This window comes from Suncus etruscus, chromosome 15 (genome assembly GCF_024139225.1).
Source record: "Suncus etruscus isolate mSunEtr1 chromosome 15, mSunEtr1.pri.cur, whole genome shotgun sequence".
NCBI classification, from domain to species: Eukaryota; Metazoa; Chordata; class Mammalia; order Eulipotyphla; family Soricidae; genus Suncus; species Suncus etruscus.
Genome location: NC_064862.1, coordinates 84,006,227 through 84,029,628, shown reverse-complemented (window position 1 = coordinate 84,029,628; position 23,402 = coordinate 84,006,227). Strand labels below are relative to the sequence as shown.

Sequence of the window (23,402 nt, the reverse complement as noted above, 5' to 3'; positions counted from 1 at the left end):
TTGGGGACCCTGGACTGGCCTAAAGCCGCTGCACAACTCTGGGGACCCACCAGCTCCCAAGTTGGGGTGGCACCTCCTCCCCACCCACTGGACACCAGCTCCCCCAGACTCAGAGACTGACAGTTGTTCATGGAGCCCTGGGCTGGGGGCTGGGAGGAAGGGAGGTGCCTGGAGCCTTTTGGGGGAGGTAACTGGAGCCACTCACTGGCCCTGAATGTGGGGGTCTCAGGGCAGAGGACCCCCAGCTTGTGTCCCCCTTAACCCCACTGCCCTTCAATGCTCTGCTAATGGGGGGACACATGGGGACCAGCTGAGTCACGGCAGAAATGAAGAGGGCGACTAGGGGTCGAAGGCCTCATGTATGCATCTGTGTGTGCATATGTGTGTTCGTGTGTATCTGTGGGTGTACCTGCATGTGTGTCTGTGTGTGTGTGTGTTTGAGTCTGCAGCATGATGGGTAGATGATAAGAACTATGTGTGATCTGGTGCCTGAGTAACAGTACAGTGGTTAAGGCACTTGGCCTAACCCAGGTTCAATCCCCAGGACCCTAAGGTGCCCCGAGCACTATCAGGAGTGATCCCTGAGCACAGAGCCAGGAATAACCCTGAGCACTGCCAGGTGTGGCCTCCAAAATAGAGAGTGTTTATGTCATAAGTATCATATGTGTGCAAGTGTGTACATATGCCATGACGGGTGACGGCAGTGTCTGAGTGTGTTTGTGTGTGTGTGTCCTTGGGCTCCTGTGACCGCTGGTCTAGCTGCAGTCACGAGGCCCTTCCTATTGCAAGCTCTGACCCAGCCCTCTGTGTGCATGTGGGGGGCTGGGACGAGGCATCACACACTCACCCTGTCTCAGCCCCTTGAGGGGCTGCAGGAACAGACACACCCTGGACCCTTTTTTCAGGGTCTCCTGAGGGAACACCAAGCAGCTGGCGCTGAGCCGAGGCCTGGGAACACTCACAGCTGCTTTGGGGGGCTGCCCTCTGCTCCCCACACTAGCCACGTCAGCCAGTATGTATGCATGTGTGTCTGTGAGTTGTGTCTCTGTCTGTGTATGCAACATGTTTTCCTGTATGTCTGTGTTTTTGTGTGAGTACATGTCTGTATGTACATGAGTGTATGTCTGTGTCTGTGTGTATCTGGAGGAGGTTAACCAGCTGGGGTGTGGAAGCCAAGCTGAGCCTGGGATCCAGGCCCCCCAACTGGGGTACACCCACCCCTGGGAGGGTTCTGAGAGGGTGGGGGGGGTCCGCAGCCTTTTCTCAGGGAAACACCCTGATAGCACAATCGCCCTGGGGCCCGTCTCCTGCCCCTCACACGGGGAAATAGGGTTTTGGATGGTGGTGGGCCCGTTCGTCCTGCCTACAACACCCTGGTTCTGGGGACCCGCCAGATCATGCTTGCTGTGCCCACCCCACCCCACCCCTGCGCATGTGGGTGTCCCTGCCCCCCCCCGGGGGGGGCTCAGTTGCATTGACTCTAGAAATAGTCCTTCCTGCAATAAAGACTTGGGTCCTCACCAGCACCCCTGTGTCTTCTTTGGGGTCGGGGAATGTCTGTGAAGAAGGAAGAGGAAGAAGTTAGTGGGAGGAGGGAGGAAGAGGTGAGGAAGTGAACGGGGTGAGGATAGAAAAGGAGAAAGGAAAGGAGGGATGGGATAAGGGGGAATGAATTGACTGGGGAAGAGAGAAGAGGGGAATGATAAAGCTCGCAGGCCCTTCTAAGCATAGATTCTGGGTGAATTGGTGGTTTCTGCACGATTCACGGGAGGATGGAGTAGGGGTGTCTCAGGGGAATCCCTGAGGGGCTCCTCCTCTCACTATCTCCACCCAATGGGAGTCCTCCTTCCATCTAGCCAGTGGCCCTGGTGTGGCAGGAGTTCCTTAAGGCCAGGAGGCCCCGTAGGTCATGCACCCTTCACCCTCCACCTGCTATGACCCTGCCCTCTTGAACCTCTTCACTCCGATAGCTGGAAACCTAGGGCGACCACCCTTGGAACTGAATCCATCATCTAAGAAGAGGAAGAGGTGCAAAGATGTGGCAAGGAAGAGGTGTCTTTCTCCTGGAATGAGCATGGAGCCCATTGTTCAGCCTAGGAGGAGATGGAGCCAGTGGAAGTCTCAGGGAATACTGCGTGGAGGAGAGGGCAGGAAAGAGTCAGAAATAGCAGGCTTGTGGCAGGGCGGTGGCGCTAGAGGTAAGGTGCCTGCCTTGCCTGCGCTAGCCTTGGATGGACCTTGGTTCTATCCCCCGGTGTTCCATATGGTCCCCCAAGCCAGGAGCGACTTCTGAGCGCATAGCCAGGAGTAACCCCTGAGCGTCACTGGCTGTGGCCCAAAAACCAAAAAAAGAAAAAAAAGAAAGAAAGAAACAAATGGTAGGCCTAGGATAATTTGCACTATTGGTAACAAAGTCCAACTTTGGGGTCAGAGAGATAGCATAGCCTTGCACACCTCCAATAGAGGACAGACCCAGGTTTGAATTCCGGCATCTCATATGGTTCCTTGAGCCTGTCAGGAGCAACTTCTGAACTCAGAGCCAGGAGTAATCCCTGAGCAATGCTGGGTATGGCCCAAAAAACAAAAAACAAAAAAAACCCACAAAACAACAAAGTCTACCTTTGAGGGGGCCTAGGAACATTCCAGCACATCCTAGGCCACCACCACCCCTGCCCTGTTGGGTCTTTAATTTTTTGTTTTGTTTTGTTTTGTTTTGTTGGACCAAACTCAGCTGTGCTCAGGGATGTCTCCTGGCTCTGAGCTTAGAAATTACTCCTGGCAGGCTCAGGGAACCATGTGGGATGCTGGGGTTCGGATGGTTCGCTAATGCTGGGAATCAAATCTACGTCAGCTCTATGCAAGCACCCTACCTGCTCAAGCTCCAGAGGTTACAATTTTATTTGTTTGTTTATTTATTTATGTTTTATTTTTGGGGCCACATCCTCTGAGCATTACTCCTAGATCTGCACTCAGAAATCTCTCCTAGCAGGCTCAGGGGACCATGTGGGATGCTGAGGATCAAACCCAGGTCCATCCCAGGTTGACCATATGCAAGACAAATGCTCTACCACTATACTAACACTCTGGCCCCTGAGGTTGCAAATTTATAAGCTGGGATAAAGGCTAGGGGTGAGGAGGTCCAACCTAGGGCATATAACTTAGGAGAGCTTGACAGGAACATTTAGCCAAAGGAGCCCTAACATTCCAACACAATGTTCTTCCCTTTTGTTTTGGGCTATACTGATGGTGCTCAGGGTTACTCTTGCCTCTGCACCAGGGACCACTTCTGGTGGGTTCAGGGTACCATGTGGTGTGCTGGGGATCAAATTCAGATGGGCCACATGCAAGGTAAATGCCCTTACTGTTGTACTATTGCTCCGGCCTACAGAACAATATTAAAACACAGAACAATATTAAAACACAGAAGTACATTGAAAATGTACCTCATTATATCTGCTTTTGCTTTTCTTGGGCAGCCCTGTCAGCCAACCCACCAGCTGTTAAGCAGTTTACAAGTAAATGTAATTTTTTGTTGTTGTGGGGTTTTGGTTTTTTTTTATATTTTATATTACATTTTGTTTAAAGTCCTATGAATGTATATGTGTGATTAAAATGGCTTTTTCTGTTTGAAAAAATAAATAAATAAAAACCATTACCAAAAAAAAAAAAACCACAGAAGTCAACAAGCCCCAAATATTCATATTTGCCTTGCACGTGGCCAACCGGGATAGACTGGGGTTTGATTCCTGACATCGCATATAGTCCCCCGAACCCGCCAGGAGCGATTTCTAAGCACAGAGCCAGAAGTAACCCCTGAGTGCTGCTGAGTGTGGCTCAAAACAAAAACAAAACAGTACAAAACAAAAAAGAATCAGAACTGCTTCTTGAAACTTGAACGTGGTATTTATCCTCATTTGTGAACCATGGAGCCTCCTGAAAGCTTGCTGTACATTCATTTTTTAATATTTTAAATGTTATATGAAGGGTCAGAGAGATAGTACAATGGTTAGGGCATTTACTTGGGACAAGATCGACCTGGGGGGCCGGAGAGATAGCATGGAGGTAAGGCATTTACCTTTCATGCAGAAGGTCATCGGTTCGAATCTCAGCGTCCCATATGGTCCCCCGTGCATGCCAGGAGCAATTTCTGAGCATGGAGCCAGGAAAAACCCCTGAGCATTGCCGGGTGTGACCCAAAAACCACAAAAAAAAAAAAAAAAAAAAAAAAAAAAAAAAAGATCGACCTGGGTTCAAACATGCATCTCATATAGTCCCCAGATCACTGCAGGAGTGATTCCCGAGTGCAGAGACCGGAGTAACCCCTGAACATAACCAGGTGATGCCCCTAAAACAAGGGGAAAAATGCATGAATATATATATATATATATATATATATATATATATATATGTATGTATGTATATATATTATTTTTCATTAAATAAGTTTGGGGTTTTCTTAGGAGGGTGAATTAAAAAAAATAATTTCCCAGGAGCTCTAGGGAGCCCTTTGGCAGCCTAAAACCTCAAATTAAATACTACCCAAGTTCACAACGAGAGTCAGAGCCCCTCTGGGCGCTGCTTAGTAGATTCTTCCCTCAGGCACACCAAATGCTTCTGAAGATCACCAGAGCAGTTTATTAAAAATATACCTTCAAGGTGCGTCCAGTTTCTGTTCAAGATTCTGGATCATTCCATCTGGGTATTTTTTTCTCTCCCCCCTTTTTCTCTCCTCCTCCCTCCCCCACTCCCATTCCCCCCAAACACACACACACACACACACACACACACACACACACACACACACACACACGGCCCAATCTGCATTTTATCATCTGTAGGCCTAGGAAGGAGGAGGTTGAAAAATCCTAAAAATCAGAAGCCAGGCACACACACACACACACACACACACACACACACACACACACACACACACACACACGGCCCAATCTGCATTTTATCATCTGTAGGCCTAGGAAGGAGGAGGTTGAAAAATCCTAAAAATCAGAAGCCAGGTTTGAATTTACACTCTGAAGCTCGGCTTCAGGCATTGTACAATGAGGAAATACCTTTTTTTCTCCTCCCAGAGTCAAAAAGTCAAAAAGGGGCCATCGGAGGGCTGTGGCGTTATTGTCCTGCAGATCCAAAGAACCACGGGGAGAGAACATTTTCCCTTCCACCGCAAGCCCGCAATCAAATCCCTGGAAATAAACATTCGGGATTTGAACCCGTGTTCCCTACCCGGGATTCGAACTCTGGACACTTTTTCCGGCCTGCCAGACGTCACAAGTCACCTTTGCAAACCGCCGCCTGGTCCAACACAGCGTGCTGATTTACATATTGCTACGGCCCCACCTCCCCGGTTCCTACTCCATTCCTGAGTGGTCAGCGACGCTGTCGCTCACAGCCCTCCCTTCCAGCCCCGCCCTCTCCCACAGCCCCGCCCCGCTCTGCGAGGCGCAGCCTACCCCGCTGCCTGCCCAGCGCCCCGCCTACGCCCCGGCCTCCCTCTACCAGGGCCCACGATTGGTCGATCCTAGGCCTAAGACCCGCCCTCAGGGAAGCTCCACCCCTTGAAGGCCCCGCCCCCGCGGGGGAGACAGCGGCTCGCGCGCCCGGCAGCGGGTTCGGCTGCGCGGCGGGACTGAGACGGCCACGGCGGCCCGAGCGCAGGTAAGACTCGTGGGGTGCGATTGTAGTGGTCGGACATGTCGAGCCCGAGAGGTGTCGGGGTCCACTAGAGAGGGTTTCGGATTCAGGGATCCAGGCTGCAATGAAGGGAAGGGTCGGGGTGCACTGGGAGGGGGCTGCAGTGGAGCTTCAGAGTCTGCTAGGATGGGGCCTGGGAGTTGGGGTTCAGGGCAGCGTGCTTGAGGGGCTAGAGTTGAGGATCGAGGCTGGGGGGTGGAGGTGTAGGACCTGGGCTTGGGTCGAGGTCAGCGGGGGAGGGGCGGGACACCCCCAAATCTGCAGTAGGGGGCAGAGGTTATTTGGGAAGGCCAGGATCATTAATCTGGAGTTTGGGGGTTCTGCACGGGCTGGGGTCAGGGGGACTGGAGTGCAGCAGGGGTGCAGGTTAGCTGGACAGGAGACCTGGCTGAAGTGCTGGGTGGAGGTCATAGGGTGGGAAAGTGGGAAAGGTGGTGGTGGAAAGCGGGGATCAGAGTTCACAGTTGGGCTGAGCTCAACGGAGTGGGGGGTCAGATTTTGGGGGAATAGAACAGACATTGAGAACCCCACTCAGGCTGAAGGAGCCAAGTTTGGGGTGTATGGGGGTTAGACCTCATCAGCAAATGTGTAGGAAGGATGTGGGACACTTGGGGTGATGGGTCAGGGAGGAGAAAGTTGGGATGTGATGGAAACAGGGATGAAAATTGGACCCCCAGACAGAGGTTTTGAAGGAGGTTGAATTTGTGGAAGGTTGGGGGGCTCTAGAAGGGAAGGATTTGAGATTTTGGAGGGGACTTGTCTTTAAGAGGTGATCCTTAGGCATTGGGCAGAAAATCCTAGAATCTTAAGAAAGGGGTTCTGCTTCCGTTCCAGATCTGCTCCAGGAGTTGGGGTGCCAAGGAGGGTGACTGGGGAGGCAGCTGGGATCCAGGCAGGACGACTACATTGGGGGGGGGGCATATTTGAGCCACATCTGGCAATGCTCAAGGCTGACTCCTGGCTCTGCTTTCAGGAATTACTCCTGGCAGTGTAGGAGGGACCTTATGGGATGCTGGTCCTCGAACCCGGGTTGGCCACGTGCAAGGCCAGGGCCCTCCCTACTAGGCTGGCACGCTCTTTCTCTCTTTCTCTGGTCCCAGGGCTCAGAGCTGTGGTTTTTTTCGAGGGGAGAATTTGGGCTGGAGAAGGAGGCACCCATGTGGGTGTTTAGGGGGCTGGTGCTGTTGAGGGGTGTGGGTGGCGCTCGTTCTCCCGGAGATGGGGGGGTTGCTAGGGGCTGCGAGGGTGGGCGGGAGAAGACGAACCTTGATGAGCAGCCGTGGGAGCCAGCTCGCTTTTGGGGGGAGGCTCCTCCATGTGGGAAGGAGGAGGGGCCGAGGCCAAGTTCATTTTCTCCAATGCCACTTGGGTTCTGGATCTGCTCTTTTGGTTTGTATTTTGGGGGCCATATCCAGCGGTGCTCAGGAATTACTCTTGGAGGTGCTTGGGGAATTCTATAGGGGTGCTGGAGATCGAGCTGCAGTGTGCAAGGCAAACACTCTCCCCGCTGAACTTTTTTTTGCGGGTGGCACACCTGGTGACGCTCAGGGGTTAACTCCCGGCTATGAGCTCAGAAATCGTTCCTGGCTTGGGAGACCATATGGGACACTGGGGGATCGAACCGCGGTCCGTCCTAGGTTAGCGCATGCAAGGCAAACACCCTACCGCTTGCACCACCGCTCTGCGTCCCCGTCCCCCCGAATTTTTGCTCTGGCCCTGGGCTCTGGCTCTGGATGGAGCCTCTGTTTCTTTCTCACTCCAAGGACTCTCAGGGCCTCCCCAGATCTCTGTGTCATTCCCTTGCTCCCCATAAAGTAATGAACCCTATGAATCCCCATTGAATCAGAAAAGGGACATGTGTCCACGTGCTGCCGACTGCAAGCAGCCCTGTTGGTTTGACTGACTTCATAGGTTCATTCATGATCTTGGTCTGAAGCCATGATCGTGATCTTGGCTTTGATTTGGTCTTCCTGGGGTGGCCATGATAAGGGTGTTGGAGGAATCAAGCTGGGAGAGCTGGAGAGGACAGCAGGGAGGGCAAGTGTCCAACTCAGATTCAATCCCTGGTCCCTTGAGTATTGCCAGGAGTGATCCCTGGGCACAAAGTTAGGAATCTGTTCTGAGCACCACTGAATGTCCTCCCCACCCCCCAAAAAAGTGAGGGGATAAAAAAAGATGCAAAAAGCAACGAATCTTTCCAGGTAGAGAGGGGCGTTTGCCTTGCACACAGCTGATCCAGTACGGATAGTGGTTCGAATCCCGGCATCCCATATGGTCCCCCGAGCCTGCCAGGAGCGATTCTGAGCGCAGAGCACCCCTGAGTGCCACTGGGTGTGGGCCAAAAGCCAAAAGCCATAAACCAAAAAAACAAATAGGGAAGTTGGAAGATTTGTCCCAGAAGCAAAAAAGTACATGGGGCTTCATGATGTGGATGGATCCAATGGGGCCACTCAACAGGAGCCCCCCAAAAGGACCCCTGGTCTAGGGTTATTTACCTTTGATATGTGAGAGTCCTCTGGACACACTTTGCTTGGTCCCTCTCAACTACCAACCTCCAGATCTGACTGTCTCCTCTCTGGGTATTGTACAGCCCTGGGTCCCGGGGGTCCCCATTCAGTGCCCCCATTCAGTAATACCAGGACACCCCAGTCTTGCCTTATGCCCCCGGGATGTGGAATGACTCAAATCAGACCTTCCCCTACTCCCATTTTATTTTATTTATATATTTTGATTTGGGGTCAACACCCAGCAGTACTGAGGGGTTCTTTCAGGCTCTTCATTCGGGGATCATTCCTAATGAGCTCAGGGGACCTTATAGGGTACTGAGGATTGAACCTAGTTCAACTAGGGCGGTACTAGGGCAGCGCCCTCCCCCTTCCTTCCTCCCGGCTGTAATAGCTCTCCAGTCCCTGAGGCTTTGTTTTTAGATCATTGATTTTCTTCTTTTTGAAAGTGAAAATTACTGGGCACTGGGGTGACGGCTCTCTGGACTAAGTGCAGATTTTTGTTTGTTTATTTGCTTTTAGTTGGGGGAAGGCCATTCTCCACAGTGCTCAGGGCTGACTCCTGGCTCTGCACTCAGATTTCACTCCTGGCAGGGCTCAGGGTTGCCAGGGATTAAACCTGGGTCAGGTGCTTGCAAATCAAGTGCCTTAACCTCTGTACTTATCTCTTGTTGTAATTATTATTATATTTTTGGACACAACTTCCAGTGCTCAAAGGCTACTCCTGATTCTGTTCTCCAGAGGTGCTCCTGATAGTACTCGGGGAACCTCATGAGATACTGGGGAGCAAACCCCCATTGGCCAGCATGTAGATAGATCCAATGCCTTCCCCCTTGTCCTATCTCTTCAGCCTTGAGTACATATTTTGCTTGTGATCTCTGAGCACAGAGCCACGAGCCATGAGCCATGAGCCACAAGCCACAATAAGATTCCCCAAATCTCATCCTAAAAGATATTTTTGTTTTTATTTGTTTGCTTCTGGGTCACACCTGGCAGCAGTCAGGGGTTACTCCTGGCTCTATCTATGCTCAGAAATTGCTCATGGCAGGCTCAGGGGACCATAGGGATGTCAGGATTCGAACCACTGTCCTTCTGCATGCAAGGCAAACACACTACCTTCATGCTATCACTCTGGCCCGAGATTTTTGTTTTTAATTTATTCTGATGGTTTATTATTATTTTGGTTTTGGGGCCACATCCAGAGTGCTCAGGGCTGACTCCTGACTCTGCACTCAAGAATCACTACTGACACGGCTCAGGAGAACCTGTGGGGTTCTGAGAATTGAACCTGGGTTGGCTGTATGCAAGGACAGCACCTTTCCCATTATTGCTTTAGCCCTATTAATAGTTGTTTTTAATTGGGGCCACCAGGACCAAACCAGGCAGTGCAGAGGGTGGACATGTGGTTCTGGGGATCAAACTTGGGGCCTCACACATGTGTGCTTCAACCTGTGAGCCACCTCCCCGACCGACCTGCCTCCCATTTTCACCTCAAGCATATTTCTTAGATGCTTGACTTACCCCAGTTTATTGCATTTTCACACACACACACACACACACACACACACACACACACACACACACACACACACACACACACACACACCCCACTCACACATTGGACCTGATTTACAATCTCTTAGAATTTCCAGGTTTTGTTTCACACCTCTCGGGGTGTCTGAGCTCTCCTGTGGGGTGGTCACACACTTTGAATGGAGGTTTCTCTCCCTTCGGGGATCTGGATTGTGGAACCTGCTCCTTTTGTCGTTGTTTCTTCCAGTTCAAGGTGTTATCACAAGTTTTCTCATTTGTATCCGAAAACAAAGCAAAGCCCTTGTACGTAGAACTGGATTTACTAGGGCTGTTCAGACCTTGAAGGGCTCAAGTCTTTTCTTGCACTGGGCCTCTGGGTGACTTTGGAACTTTCTAGAACATTCTAGAGAGTACCAGGAGTAAAACAGTGAAAACCTTTGTTTCTGTTGGCTGGTAATTGGCTGGATCTTTGTGCAGGTTTGTCATGCAATAATACCCTCTGGGGGCCTCCTTCTGGGCTGCAACCCTGGCCTGTCTCTTTCACCCCACATCTTGGGGACACCTTGGCTCTTTTGTACCACAGCAAGTCTGGAGTAATCCCAGATCTGCAGTAGCCTCAGCTGGAGGAATTGTTTGTGTAAAGCAGGTAGATTTGACTGAAGAGAATAGTGGGGAAGAGTGTTTGCCTGGGTACAAACCTGAGTTTGATCCCTGGCATCCCATATGGTTCCCCGATCATTGCCAGGAATGACTTCTGAGTGCAGAGTCAAAAGTGATCTCTGCACTGCCAGGTATGGCCCACAAATAAAAAAAAAGAAGGTATATTTGGGGGTCCACTGAGTACTTTGTTTACTGGAAAGGGCCTGTAGGTAGCTGAGTCTAGGAACTAAGTTCACCCAGGGGGAACTGGCCTGCTGACCACTGTCACTGCTATCTCATCCACCCTCTAAAGAACAGATCTGGGTTCTGTAAAATATCCCCTCACCCTGTCCCCTAATACACATACAGGATACACATACAGGATTCAGGGATTTCCCTAACAAACACATGCCCACACACTTAAACTATTAATCACACACACACACACACACACACACACACACACACACACACACACACACACACACACACACACACAGTTCCATCTTGCCTTTTTCCACTCAAAGACCTCTTTTCCCTCTTAGCTCTGCTCTTTGGTCCCTTTATGGAGGAATGGGGGTGGTGATTTTTCTGCCTGGTAGCAGGCAGGTTGTGTTCTGCCCTGTTCTAGACCCTTCCATTGCCCCAGCCTCTTTCCCATCTCGGCTCTCCCTTCCTCCTTGTGTGTGGGCCTTTCCACTGATGGTGTATCTTTGACAGTGACTGGCCTTGGACCCTGGGCTCCAGACAGGTTGGGCCAGTACTCTTCCATGAGTCCCCTCGAAGTCTCTGACCTGGCCCTGGTCCATTTCCACCCCATAACCCCACCCCAGAGTGCTGCTGCTCGCCCTCAATGCCCTACATGTGGCCATCAGTGGGTGGCCATCTCCCCATGGCCTGCACAACACCCCTCACTCTCAGACCCTTTCCCAAGCTGTGGAACCCCCCCCCACCTGCACCTGGGGTGTGCCCAGGTCCCATATGCACCTTCCTTGCAAGTGCCAGCTGCCTTCTTCCCTGGAAGAGGGGGGGCACCCTTTGTCCCTGCCCACCATGAACCCCCAAATCCACTCACTGCTGTGAGGTTCCCTGGACCTCCTGACACCTTCACCAGCTACAGGATCTCGGGGGGCGCCTGCCCCTTCCTGGCTGACCTTCATGTAGGCAGCAGAACCCCTTCCCCTGTGCCCGCCAGCTGGCCAGGTCTGGCTAGGGGGATGCCCACTTTGCTTCCTTCCTGATCCCCTTCCCTCCTTCCTCTCCCACAGAGGCCGCCTCTGTGCCCGTCTGAGCATGTGCCCAGTGTCCCAGCTGCCATGTGAAAGAGATGTTTGTGTGCTGTCCAGAGGTGCCAGCGGGTGGTCTGTGTGTTCCAGGGGTCCCAGGTGCAGGGTCAGCTTCTGTGTCTTTCTGGAGGTGGGTGAGTTGGGAATTGCTGGCCCCTTCATTCCCAGGGTGGCCCCAGATACCATAGTGTCAGTTCCACTCCCAGAGCAGTCAGTCTGGGGGGGGGGTTTGTCATTCTTATCCTGGGCACTAGTAGAAGTTGGTTGGCATCCAACCCCCTCCTTATTCAGTATGGCAGCCCCAGAGTTGTCTGTGGCTGAGACAAGGCAGCTCCTTCCAAGTGCTCCTACACATTCATTTTGGGGGAGGGGGGCTCACACTCGATTGTGCCCAGGGGTTACTCTTGGCTCTACATGCAGAGATCACTTCTAAAGGGGGGGGGTCCATATGTAATGGCGAGATCGAATCCTGGTTAGCTGCTTGCAAAGCAAGCGGCCTTCCTGCTGTGCTATAGCTCCGGACCCCCACTGGTCCGATTTTCAACCTTTGATTGTGTTTCTGCCCCTGCTGGGAGTTTTGTCCACTGGGGTCCCTCCCTGGGCTTCCACCCTATCCTCCCACAATTCCATCCATGCTCTGTATTGAGTCCCCAGCATGCGCATGCAGCCTCCTGGCCAGAGACCTCTCAGCAGGGGGCCCTCTATTATCCTCCCGCCTGTACCCCAGTTCTGACACACAGCAGCCCCATGTCATGGCCTGCCACCTCTGCTAGCTGCTCCCTGCAGGAACTGGAGCCCGAGTTTCTGTTCAGTTGTTTCCACTTTGATCTGGAAAGAGTCTCTAAAACCGCTTTTCTCTTTCACTCCAGAAAAGCACTTGCACAGCGGGGAGGGCGCTGGCCTTGCACGCAGCAGACCTGGATTTGATCCCCGGCACCCTAAGCACAGCCAGGAGTGATTTCTGAGCCAGGAATCAGCCCTGAACACCTCCAGATGTGGCCCCCCCCCAAAAAAAAATTCAAGGGACCAGAGCAGATAGGGCTCTTGCTTGCACACAGCTAGCCATGGTTTAATCCCAACTTTCTATAGGGTCCCGCAGCTGACCTGGGTTTGAGACCTGGCATTCTATATGGTTCCCTGAGCCTGCCAGGAGTGATTCATGAGTGCAGAGCCAGGAGTAAATGCCTGAGCACCACCAGGTGCAGGAAAATGGGAAACAAAATGGTGGGCCATATGCAGGATCTGGGGGTTGTTCCCCCATGTCTGAAGGAAAGGTACATGCGACTGACCTGGCTGGGTTCAATCCCCAACATTCCATACCCTGAGCACTGCTAGAAGTGATTCTGAGTGCAGTCAAGAATAACTGCTGTATGGGGCCGGAGAGATAGCACAGTGGTGTTTGCCTTCCAAGCAGCCGACCCAGGACCTAAGGTGGTTGATTCAAATCCCGGTGTCTCGTATGCCCCCCTGCCAGGAGCTATTTCTGAGCAGATAGCCAGGAGTAACCCCTGAGCACCGCTGGATGTGGCCCCAAAAAAAAAACTCCTGTGGGGCCAGAGCGGTAAGTCGTTTGTTTACCTTGCACTTGACCAACACAGAACTGACCCTGGTTTGAATCCTGGCATCTCATATGGTCCCCAAAACCTGCCAGGAGTAACTCCTAAGCACCACTGGGTGTGACCCAAAGAACAAACAAACAAACAAAAAAGAATAACTCTGGGGCCAGAGAGATGGCATGGAAGTAAGGCGTTTGCCTTTCATGCAGAAGGACGGTGGTTCGAATCCCAGCATCCCATATGGTCTCCTGAGCCTGCCAGAAGCGATTTCTGAGCGTAGATCCAGGAGGAACCCCTGAGCGCTGCCAGGTGTAACCCAAGAAACAAACAAACAAAGGAAAAAGAATAACTCCTGAATACCGCTAGATGTGAGACCCCCACCCCCAGATGGCTAACTGATCCTGGTTCTCTGCACAAGGCTGTTGCTCTCCCTGCTGTGCTGTCACTCCTGCACTTTTGCCCCTCACACTGTTTGAAATTGCTTTGGACGACCCATTCTGGGATTTGCCTTCGACAAGGTAATTAAACCGCTGTCTCTCCCATGTGCCTTGGCCTCATTAAGGCTAGTTGGTCCCTCCAGACAGCTCCTCCCTTGGAACACCCAGATTGAGGATCCAGCCCTGCGTGAGTGGGGACAAGGGGCATCCTCAACCCTGCTCAGGGAATTATGCAAACTCCCTGAACCCACCATCCATGCTGGGAGCCCCCTGTCCCTAAGTCCAAACCTTTCCAGCCATGGCCCAGTGACCCTTGAGTGCAGGATTATATCTTTTTGTTTGTTTGTTTTTGGATCACACCCAGCAGTGCTTAGGGGTTTCTCCTGGCTCTTCACTCAAATCGTTCCTTGCAGCTCGAGGGACCATATGGGATGCCAGGATTCAAACCAGGGTCCATCCTGTGTTGGCTGTGTGCAAGGCAAATGCCTTACCACTGTGCTATTGCTCTGGTCCCAGGATCTTGTTTTTCTGTTTGTTTGTTTGGGGTGCTCATACCCAGTGATATTCAGATTACTCCTGGCTCTGCACTCCTAGAGGTGCTTAGGGGACCAGAAATTGGGTGAAATAGGGTGCCAGAAATTGAACCCAGGTTGGCTGCATGCAAGTTTCCCGCAGGTTTCCTGACTCAGCTAGGGCATGACCATCCCTCCAAACATAGTGGCCCAGGTTGACACCCTGAGCAGCCAGGGGAAGAGGGGTGCATGCTCCCTCGAGCTTCTCTTTGCCGCTACCTGTGATGGCATCACGGATTTTCAGCAAAGGACCCCAGGCTTGACCAGGGCACACTCCCTTCCAACGGGGTCCTCCTGGACCTTTCTGGTGGGGCATGAGCAGTGACTTCTGGCTTCCTCCACCCACAAGAGATCCGCTGCTTTCCCATGTTTGACCCCTTCCCATTCACTCAGGAGCTCCCCCGACTTCACAGGGCAGCTGTTTTGCAGGCGTTTGGCATTCCCCAGTCCCAAGCGTGTATATGTGTGTGTTTGTGTGTGTGTGTGTGCGTGTGTATGTGTGTGTGTGTGTGTGTGTGTGTGTGTGTGTGTGTGTGTGTGTGTTTAAAAATCTATTCTGGTCTCAGTCAGAGGGGGAGGCGTTTTAACAGTTCCTTTTTAAGACAAGTAGGACAATGTATAGAATGAATGCACGCGTGCTTTTCTGAATCGTTTTTTCCCAGTGATATAAGAATGGAGTTTCATCACCCACTAGTGGGGTGGGGCAGTCGCCTGATGGTGTAGTAGGTACTGCTGAATGCTGGGTCCAGCATGCTCAATCGGGGTGCTCTGTGTTCCTTGACACCCACTGGTTGTTTTTGAGACCTGTTGCCCCCCCCATTTTAACTTTTTTTTTTTCGAGATCCTAGTTTTCTAACAGAACTGAGCTTTCGTGATAGCTAACATGTGCATATTTGTACGTTTCTGGTATATGTCAGATTTTTTTGTGGGGGGGGAGGGGGCCACCCCAGCAGTGTTTAGGGCTTACTCTTGTCTCTGTAAACACGATCACCACTCCTGGCCGGATTGGAGGAACCATCTGGGATGCAGGGGATTGAACCCAGGTCGGCCAGGTGCAAGGCAAGCATCTGACCACTCCTCCCAACTCACCAGCTCCAATGATTTTTATCCTTTTTTTTTTCTTTTTTTCTGTTTTTTGTTTTTTGGGTCACACCCGGTGATGCTCAGGGGTTACTCCTGGCTATACGTTCAGAAATCGCTCCTGGCTTAGGGGACTATATGGGATGGCAATCCATCCTAGGTTATCGTGTATAAGGCAGTCAGTCGCCCTACCACTTGTGCCACCGCTCCAGCCCAGATTTGTAGGTTTTGAAGGAAAGAATTTGGGAATTTGGGAAGGCCAAACACTGTGATTCAGCTCAGGTCAGCTTATTTCTGGTGGCAGATTTTGCGGGGCTGATCTTTTGGGTCTTCAGGAATGAACTTGTTCTCTAGGCTTTGTGGCCCTCTGTCATGTGGCAGTCCATTCTCAGCCCCAGGCCATTCTTTGACTCAACCTACTCCGCTGTGTGTGGCTTAAGTTCAGCTTCTTATTGGTTTTGGGTGGTTGGCTGCAGCACTGGCACAAATTCCTATTGTCTGTTGATGGGAGAATGTTTGTGGGCATAAGGTTTGGCTTATTAGCTGTTGGCTATGGGCGTGGCCTAACTTCTCATTGGCTGTTGATGGTAGGAAGTGTAGCTGTGGGCATGGTTTGCTGGACAGGGGCGGGGTCACCTTGGTTATTGGGATGGATTGTGGGTGTGGTTCAACTTTTTATTGGCTGTTGGAGAGCTGGCTGTGGGCGTGGTTGGCTATTGGCCAGGATGGCTGTGGGCGGGCCAACTTCCTGGCTGTTGGTTGGCCACTGTTCTGTGTTTAATTTGCCAGGTATGGTTTCCCCACCAACATTCAGCCGCTTTGTACAGACCTAATGGTTCTATGTTCTTACAGCACCACAAAGTGCTGCCCCAGCCTAGGGATTCTGGGGCCAAATCAGGAAGGAGGTACTGTGGGGGTGGAGGGGAGCCTGCAATGCCTGGAATTGAACTCAAGATCTCCCACAGGTCTAGTCATTTCTTCCAGCCATTTTTTTGAGCCCTGGCCAGTGGAATGTCCCAAACAGACCTGTGCCCTGGTGGGGCTGGGGTATTGTAACACTCCCCCCACCCAGGAATGGGCCTTCCTATTAACATGCTCTCTGACACCCCTACCTTCCTCCACTTTGTCTTGGGGAAGTGATGGCACAATGAGGGACATCACTGCAGAGAACTCTTTGCCCTGTCACTCAGGAACAGATTTTGGGGGAAGGTCTCCCCAACACCGCTGGAGGTCACTCAGGCTCTACTCTGGAGTCCACAGGAATGGAACCTGGCTGGGGCCTTGTGTGTGGCGGGCATATGCCCTAGCCTAGGCCTTTGAGCCGTTTCCTTCCCAGGGAGCATTGCGGGCCCAGTTACAGGGTTGGACATTGGGGTAGGGGGGGAATCCTGGTCAGTTTGAGGTGGGGGGGTCTATGGTGCCCCCAGAAACATCTCCCAGTGACCCCTCAACATTTCTAAGGTGGCCATTTGGAGAGAGGGGGCCCTCTATCCTGGTATTCTGGAGAATCTCCCCACTCCTGGCTTGCTTTGGGAAGCTAGACCCCAGGCTTTGTTGGAGGGTAGGGGTGAGCATCAGGATGGCTCCAGAGAGATTGAGGTCAGATGGAGCTGTTCCAATGTGAAGATGGAGGATCCTTCTAGACTAAGCTTCCTCATCCCCAAACCCTGGGACTGCTGAACCCTACTAGTGCCAATACGGCCCCAGGCTTCCCAGACAGAGCAAGGACTTAATGAGGAAAACCCCATCTGAGGGGTTGAGGTTTAGTAAACAGATATACAGCCATCTCTGCCAGGTACCCCCTGCACCATCGTATGCACCGATGATCTGGGCTAACCTTGGAGAGACACACCAGAGCCATCTCTGTGGCCCCTGCCAACTCTTAGGCAAATCACTTCAGAGGCTGGGAATGGTACTAGAAACATCTAAGTTGGGGATCCAATAGCACACAAAGGAAGGCACTTGCCTTGCACGCAGCTTACTCGGGTTTGATCCCCGGCATCCATAGGGTCCCCTGAACTCCACCAGGAAGGATTCCTGAGTGCAGTCAGGAGTAAGACCTGAGCATTGTCTGTGATGCCAGAGCGAGCAGGAGGCCAGAGTGAAGAGCATTTGCCTTACATGTGGTTGACCCCCAACCAAGCCCCTCCAGGGGTGATCCCTGAGCATAGAGCCAGGAGCGACACTCGGTGTAGCCCAAAAACCAAAACCAAAAAAAAAAAAAAAAAAAAAAAAAAGGCTCTGCTATTGGGTTCACCTGAGGCCAGAGCGGACTAGAGCCCCATCATTTCCTCCCAGTCAGCTGTCGCCTCTCTGGGGACCCCGTGTTCTGCCCTGGGGCCTCACCTTGCGCTCAGCCCCTGTGAAGGACAGTACCCGGCCCACAGCCGGCTGTCAGCGGGAGTCAGGGATGTGGAAATGGCAGGAGGCGGCCAGGTTGGGGGTGCGGGGTTGACTGAGGGGTGAAGGACAAGGGCGGGAGTGTGTGCCTGTGGGTGTGTGAATCTGAGTGTCGATATGACTGTTTGGGAATGTGCGTTTGTGGGTCATGTGTGTACATTTGTGTCTGTTCATGTGATTCTGTATGTGTCTGTGGTTTTTGTTTTGTTTTGTTGTTGGGTCACACCTGGGAGCCCGCAAAGGTTACTCCTGGCTCTACGCTCAGAAATTGCTCCTGGCAGACTTGGGGACCATATGGGATGCCGGGATTTGAACCACCGTCCTTCTGCATGCAAGGCAAACACCCTACCGCTGTGCTATCTCTCCGGCCCCCATTGGGGACTTTTATGACTGTCATATCGTATAACCTATGGAGGATATAACCTATGGAGGATAATGGCGCTCCTGGCACCAAGGGCCACACCGAGTCTCAGGACTCAGTGCCCTTGGTTTCCGGGCGCCAACCTGCCTTTATCCCGAGGTGTCGGGGATCATGCAGGTGAGCTGGAGCTGTGAGTGGCAGCCTCCCCCCACCCCGCCCCCGGACCACGTGTTTCCGGGGTGACAGCGCAACCCACGCACCCTGCCACGACTGACAGCTCAGCCGCCCCCGAACACCTCGGGGGCGCATGCACCGGGAAGGGGAGCAGATCCAGAAGACAGGTGTGGCAGGGCCGATGGGGTGGGGGGGGGTGCAACCCATCATCCTGTGCCGGAGCCTAGGCCGAGGCCAGGCTGTCCCATGCCATAAGGGGGCACCGGCTTCTTGTTGGGCTCAGTTTTAGGGGTACAAAGACACAGGTTTAGGGGCCCCCTCAGCAGTTCTCTGTACTGGGGGTCGGGGACATTTCCCGGTGCTGCTCAGGGGTCTGAAGTGTGGGATAGAACTGGGGCTCCTGAATATAGAGCCTTTGGATGTTTTGGAGCATTCCATACCCATCAGTGCACTTAGTCCTAGCAGAGCTCCAGGGACCATAGGGGATGACAGGGATCCAACCCGGGTCAGCTGGTGCCAGGCCAGCATCCTCCCCGCATCCCATCATTTCACTTTGGGCCTGGCTTAGCCCTTAGTGCTGTCTCCCCAGCTCATCTTGGTTTCAGCTTCATTTGCGAACCCAGTGGGACAGTTCCCTAGCTGGGGACCCCAGGCCAGCTGCACCCCATCTTCTGAGTCTCATCGCCCTGCAGTAGAGCCGGGCTGCCACGTGGTCTGTGGGTTGATGTTTGTCACAGATTCTATTGGGCATCCAGTCAGAGAATTGGGGGTCCTCTTTTAGGGGAGACTCCCAGCATTCAAGTGTGGGGTACTGCTCAGTGCATATCCTTTAAACACTGTCTCTGCCAAGGATGGACCCCCTCAGAAGATGGCCCGTCCCCAGCTGATGAGGTCGGACATGTCCAGTGAGGGGCTGGAACAAAAGCACATCGGGGAGGTCACCTGCCCTGCACATGGCTGATCTGTGTTCGATCTCCAACATCCCACAGGATCCCACTGATTCCACCCCTGAGCACTGCCAGGAGTGATTCCTGAGTGCAAAGTCAGGAGTCAGCCCTGAGCCTCGCTGAGGTTGGCTCCCCTAAATAAAGTTCCCAGTGAGGAGCTGAGTGATAGCACAGCAGTAGGTGTTAGCCTTGCACATGACTGACCCAGGATGGACCTGGGTTTGATCCCCAGTGTCCCATATGGTCCCCCAAGCCAGGAATGATTACTGAGCATAGAGCCAGGAGTAACTCCTGAGAGTCACCGAATGTGCCCCCCCCAAAAAAAATGTGCCTAGTGAATTTTCCTACAAATGGGGTGCTCTATGTGGCTGTTGTTTCTTTTTTCTTTGTTCCGCACCTTAACATCCCCCCATTTGATTACTGCTTCCAGACCTTGGTTTTGGGGCATGGCTCTGCACTCAGGAATCACTTCTGGCAGGGCTTGCAGGGACCTTATGGGATGCTGGGAATCAAACCCAGATTGGCCACGTGCAAGACAAAGCACTGTCCCTAAAGTCTTATCTCTTCAGCCCTGCTTTCCCGAACTTTCTTTTTGTTCGTTCGTTTGTTTTATTTTTGGGCCACAGGATGGCACTCAGAGGTTACTCCTGGCTATGTGCTCAGAAATCACTCCTGGCTTGGGGGACCATATGGGACGCCAGGGATTGAACCCAGGTCTGTCCTGGGTCAGTCATGTGCAAGGCTAACACCGTACCACTGTGCTATCACTCTGGCCTGATGCTTTCCAGAACTTTCTGTCCACCACTGACTGCCCTCCTCTGAGCCCCATATCGACAGGCGCTGATCATATGGCTCAGATCTGCCTGGATCTGGAATCTTTCTTCAACCACTGCTCTCCCATCCCCCGACTAGGTGGGGTCCCTCCCTCCAAGCCCCCTTTCCCCTCTCCTCCCTTTTCATCCTCCTCCTCCTCCCTCCCCCTGCCAATCAGCACAGTCCTTTTATAGCAGCTCCATTCTGGGGCTTACATAAGCCTCTTATTCTCATGAACCTGCTCGCCCCCCATGCGTGCACCTCCGTAGCATGGGGAACTTTCTCCTTGTCACCTTTGCTAGAGAGGGGAGGGGGGGAAGAGAATGAGGGGAGAGAGAGAGAGAGAGAGAGAGAGAGAGAGAGAGAGAGAGAGAGAGAGAACATGTTTTTTGTCAGGGCAGCGGAGCCAACTCCAAAGGGCTGGCATGCAGCAGGTCCCCAAAATGGCAAGTTTGCCACACACACAGTCCCGGGCAGCCGCTACTCACAAACCCCCCAATTGTTGGCATCCGATCCCAAGAGCCACAGTCAGCAGACCCAAGTCTAGCCTCGCAGATGTGTGGGAGCCATGCAGTGGCCCTGTTTGATTTGGGTGTGGATTTCTGTTGTGTGCATTTGTTTGGTTTTGGTTTGTGGGGACCCATACCTGATGGTGCTCAGGGATCATTCCTGCATGGCTCAGGTCAACTCTGAATAGTGCTGGGGATGGAATCCCAGATCAGCTGGATGCAAGGCAAGAGCAATCCCCACTGGACTATCCAACCCATAGGTTTTTTATTTGTTTTGTGGGGTCACACCCAACGATGCTCAGGAGTGACTCCTGGTTCTGTGATCAGGAGTTAATCCTGGCAGAGCTCAGGGGGACCCTATGGGGTGCTAAGGATCCAACCCAGTCATCCACATGCAAGGCAAATGCCCTACCCACTGTACTATCTCTCTGGCCCTCAGAAAATTCAGGAAACAAATGGAGTCAGAACTCAGTTCATGAGAATAATACCTCAGGGTGGGGCTATGGTAGTCGGAGAGCTTTGGGGGTGTTCTCTAAATCTCTGTTTCCCTTTTCTGGAGGGGTCCTTGGACCCTGAGCCAAGTGTGCATGGGGTGCCCTTCCACTGTCTTAGGGGGGGCGTATCTCTCCTGAAATTAGGCGCCTGACTTTACCCCTCTTCTGAGAGTCTCCGAGCACTGGGACGCCGGCCCCTCCCCCGCCATCTGCGCGTGCCACTGCCTGTGACATATTTAGACGGTTTCTGTGGTGACGTGTGAGTGCGGGGTGACAGCCACTCCTCCCTCCTTCGCTGAGGCTCTGTGAGCTCATTCAGGGACACCAGGGGCCAGGCGAGACCCCGGGACATGCTCACAGCAGGGTAGGGGGCTCAATTTGTCCCCATCTACGACAGGGGTTCAGGGACAATGTCTGCAGTGCCAGGTGTGCAGACCTGCTGAGTTCAGGCTGTTTTATTTGTTTGGGGGACACACCCTACAGTGCTTAGGGCTGACTCCTGAGGGGTGCTTGGGGTATCAAACCCAGATTGGCTGCATGCAAGGTAGGTATTCTCTCCAATGTACTGTCTCTCCAGGCAGACTTGCTTTATTTAGGGGGCAGGGACCAGAAGCAGCTGCCTGCAAGGAAGATTAAGAATCTCTGAGTTAGGGCCGAAGAGATAGCATGGAGGTAAGACATTTGCCTTGCATGCAGAAGGTCAGTGGTTCAAATCCCGGCATCCCATATGGTCCCCTGAGCCTGCCAGGGGCAATTTCTGAGCATAGAGCCAGGAGTAACTGGCTGAGTGCTACTGGGTGTGACCAAAAAAAAAAAAAAAAAGAATCCTGAGCTTCTCCCACCGTCCCCCATTGGCTTGATTTTTTAAATTAAGGGCAGAACTGGAAGATAGAATAGGCACTTTCCATGTGTACAACCAACTAGCATTCAATCTCTGGCACCCATAAGGTCCCTCAAGCCCCACCTGGAATGATTCCTGAACACAGAGCCAGGAGGAGTAAGCCCTGAGCACCACTGGTTTTGTCCCCCCAAAAATAATAGAGTCTGATTCTCATGGTGGACGTCAGAATGTCGGGAGGTTGTTATGACCGAGACTGGACAGCGTCACTGGAGGAAGCAGTCTGAGACTGGAGCACCCAGATGTGGTGTTTCTCCCTTACTTACTGCCCTAAAACAGACACACTAGGGAGACCTGCGGGCTTTGCATACTGGAGCCCCAGATTTTATTTCCAGCACCTCAGGTTCTCCCAACAGTGACCTGGAAGTAGTCCCCAAAAGTCTGCAAGGACTTTGAGGGGGATAGAAATGTCTGATTGGGGCCCAGAGAGATAGCACAGTGGTGTTTGCCTTGCAAGCAGCCAATCCAGGACCAAAGGTGGTTGGTTCGAATCCCGGCGTCCCATATGGTCCCCTGTGCCTGCCAGGAGCTATTTCTGAGCAGACAGCCAGGAGTAACCCCTGAGCACCGCTGGGTGTGGCCCAAAAACAAAACAAAACAAAAAAAAGAAATGTCTGATTGAAGGGCCAGCGAGATAGCATAGTGGTAGGTGTTTGCCTTGCTTGCAGTCGAGATCCAGGATGGATGGTGGTTCGAATCTTGGCAACGCATATGGTCCCCTGAGCACTGCTGGGTATGACCCAAAAATCCAAAGATAGAAAGAAGGAAGGAAGGGAGGGAGGGAGGGAGGGAGGAAACCAAACCAAAAACCTTGGTCCTTGGAGGCCAGGAGTGTGTAAACCAGTGTAGAAATAATCTCTGGGTCTGACCCAAAAATCGAAAGACAGAAAGAAAGAAGGGAGGGGGAGGGAGGGGGGAGGGAGGGAGGGAGGGAGGAAGGAAGGAAGGAAGGAAGGAAGGAAGGAAGGAAGGAAGGAAGGAAGGAAGGAAGGAAGGAGGGAGGGAGGGAGGGGGTGGGAGGGAGGGGGCGGGAGGGAGGGAGGGAAGGAGGAAGGAAGGAAGGAAGGAAGGAAGGAAGGAAGGAAGGAAGGAAGGAAGGAAGGAGGGAGGGAGGGAGGGGGGCAGGAGGGAGGGAGGGAAGGAGGAAGGAAAGAAGGAAGGAAGGAAGGAAGGAAGGAGGGAGGGAGGGAGGAAGGAAGGAAGGAAGGAAGGAAGGAAGGAAGGAAGGAAGGAAGGAAGGAAGGAAGGAAGGAAGGAAGGAAGGAAGGAAGGAAGGAAGGAAGAAAACCAAACCAAAAACCTTGGTCCTTAGAGGCCAGGAGTGTGCAAACCAGTGTAGAAATAATCTCTGGGGCTGGAGCCATAGCACAGCTATGAGGGCACTTGCCTTGCACATGGCCAACCCAGGTTCAATTCCCAGCATTTCATAGGGTCCTCAGAGCCCTGCCAAGAGTGATCTCTGGGCCTGGAGAGATAGCACAGTGGCGTTTGCC

The 23,402-nt window shown here is 52.6% G+C and overlaps 1 protein-coding gene across 2 annotated transcripts in view; it reads left to right on the top strand.

Moving 5' to 3' along the window:
* Nucleotides 1-5,578: 5,578 nt before the first annotated feature.
* GNG7 (G protein subunit gamma 7) overlaps nt 5,579-23,402 on the top strand; it is a 73,441-nt gene continuing 55,617 nt past the window's right edge. For both annotated transcript variants that reach the window (XM_049789483.1, XM_049789482.1), the window contains exon 1: nt 5,579-5,670. The gene's annotated coding sequence lies outside the window, so the exon portion shown is untranslated. The remainder of the gene's footprint in view (nt 5,671-23,402) is intronic.